Genomic DNA, 2,799 nt, shown 5'->3' with positions numbered 1-2,799 from the left:
TATATATATATATATATATATATATATATATATATATATATCAATTATCATGGACTGGATTACTAGATTCAGATTATTTTGTTGGATCATAATATTTTTCAATGTTTCCAACCCATTAATACACACACACACACACATTATACCATGTTCCCTCACGAATACGGTACACACACAACGGTATACACACACACACACACAACGGCACCCATATGATATATGTATAGATCTACACGATCAGAAAAACAAGGTATATATACCGTACGTCACACGCGCGTGTGTGCACATACGTATGTATGTATGTACGTATGCATGCGTATGTATGCATGTATATGTGGGTCTAAAAAGCTAATGATGTGAACATTAAATAGACAATTGATGTGGCCGGACCCAACTTGCATCTCGATAGAGACCTAAGGAAAGGGCTATGGTACCCCATGATTCAATTCATTTTGCGTGACAGTATGATATGCCACGTCATCACCATTCCCTTGTCTTACGGTCTTTGTCCGTCATAGATTGCATCGATTTCAATTAATCCTATGTTTTTGTGTATGTGGTTTTGCTTAGATAGACACTACAAGGTATATATATATATATATATATATATAATCCTTTAATAAAAGATTATTGATTATCAAAAAAAAAAGATTATTATTACATTTCATGACTTTAGCTTGGTCTTGTCTTGCATTTTCTTAACATTTTACACACGATTAATCCATTGGCACAATCATTCATGTCGCATTTTCTCGACCGGATTTAATTATTGCCCTATCTTATTAGGCCGTAAAACTAATAATATATAAACCTAGAATACTGGGGTAAAAAAAAAAAATCTGAAATACATGGTATTGTACATAACGTGTTGATTATATTGTAATTTGTAGCAACTCGTATTGTATATTGGTAAAAGGGTTTAAGATAAAACATTTTATCCTTTTTATGTAATTAACTCATACCTATTATTTAATACGTATTGTATGTGGTTTGGCTTGATATGTGGGTGTGTATATATATATATATATATATGTGTGTTTACATATTCTAATATATTCCATATTACCTATACAAATACATGTCAATATAGAGACATGTACCCAATTTGGATAATTCAACATGTGAAACGGAGACGCAAAACGTCCGTCTCGATCTGAATTCAAACTTTAAATTGGGGAGAGAAGCGTATATTCTAATCATATGACTTGTTTTCGATCTCGAGATTAGTTTGAATCTCGGCATATGATATCCGGTTACAAAAAAAAATACAGAGACATGTATATATCGTGTATATGTGTATATGTACACATACATGATATATACACTACAAAAAAACAGTTATATAGCGACGGAAAAATCCGTCGCAAATATAAAGGAAATCCGTCGCAATTAAGAATTTGCGACGGAATGCGACGGACTTATTTCCGTCGGTATAACGCTGTCGCAAACGTATAACGGTCGTTAATCCGTCGCAAAGGTGCGACGGAAAAAATCTGCGTTTTACGACGGAAAGTGACGGATAATTTGCGACGGAAAAAATTCCGTCGCATTCCGTCGCAAATGTTTTAAAAATTTTTTAAAAAAATAAAAAAATTATATACTATATATACACATACATATATATTTTTTCACATATACATACATTCATACACATACAAATATACATACACATACATACATATATATATATACACATATTTTTATATACACAAACACACATATACACATATACACATATATACACATATATAAATACTCATACACATATACATTTCACAAACACATACACATACATATAAACACACACATATACACATACAATCACATATACAAACACATATATATTCACATTCACATATATATACACATACACATACATAAACACACACACATACACATTCACACATACATACACATTCACTTACACACATATATAAACACACACATACACATTCACACATATATATACACATTCACTTACACACACATACACATACATAAACGCACACAAATACATCAAACACACACATATATATATATAAATACATATATATTACCTTATGGGAGAAATTTGGCGATCTTTGGAGGATTTAGAAAAAAAATTTCGATTTTTTTTTTCGAAAATTTTTGAAGTCTGATGAAGAAGACGACTCGTGGTTTTATATTGCGTTTTACGACGGAATTTTCCGTCGCAATCCATCACAAAATGAAATTAATTTACGCGCCCAAAATTCAAAAAATTTCGTCGAAAAACGAAACCAAATACATTGCGACGGAATATTCCGTCGCAATCCGTCGCAATTTTTATTTTCCGTCGCAAATCATCTATTTCTTTGTTGTGACAGAATTATCCGTCGCAAACCGTAGCAAATTGCAATGGATTTTGCGACTGTTTGTGACGGATAATTTTTTTTCACATTCTGTCGTAAAATCGTCACATTCCGTCGCAATTTTCTGTGCGACGGAAATTTCCGTCGCTATATGCAGGTTTTTTTGTAGTGATATGATAACGAACCCACACAAGTACAAAGGGACATTGCATGAAAAAGGCATCAAGTTGAGTAGTTGTTGTCAACTTTATTGCGAATAAATTTGAACGAAGGGTGGAGATAAAATTTGAGGAAATAAAATGGAATGGATATTATTCGATTAGACGGTGTGTGCATGAGGCCACGACCCACGAATTTAGATTCTTTTAGTTTTGCTCTATTTGGTGTTTTGGCTCTTTTCCTTTTGTTGCTTATTACTTTAAACCCTACATATACATATACATATACATATACATTAATATATACATATATA

Source organism: Tarenaya hassleriana, unplaced genomic scaffold (assembly GCF_000463585.1).
Source record: "Tarenaya hassleriana unplaced genomic scaffold, ASM46358v1 Cleome35, whole genome shotgun sequence".
NCBI lineage: Eukaryota > Viridiplantae > Streptophyta > Magnoliopsida > Brassicales > Cleomaceae > Tarenaya > Tarenaya hassleriana.
Note: the sequence above shows the minus strand (reverse complement) of the source record.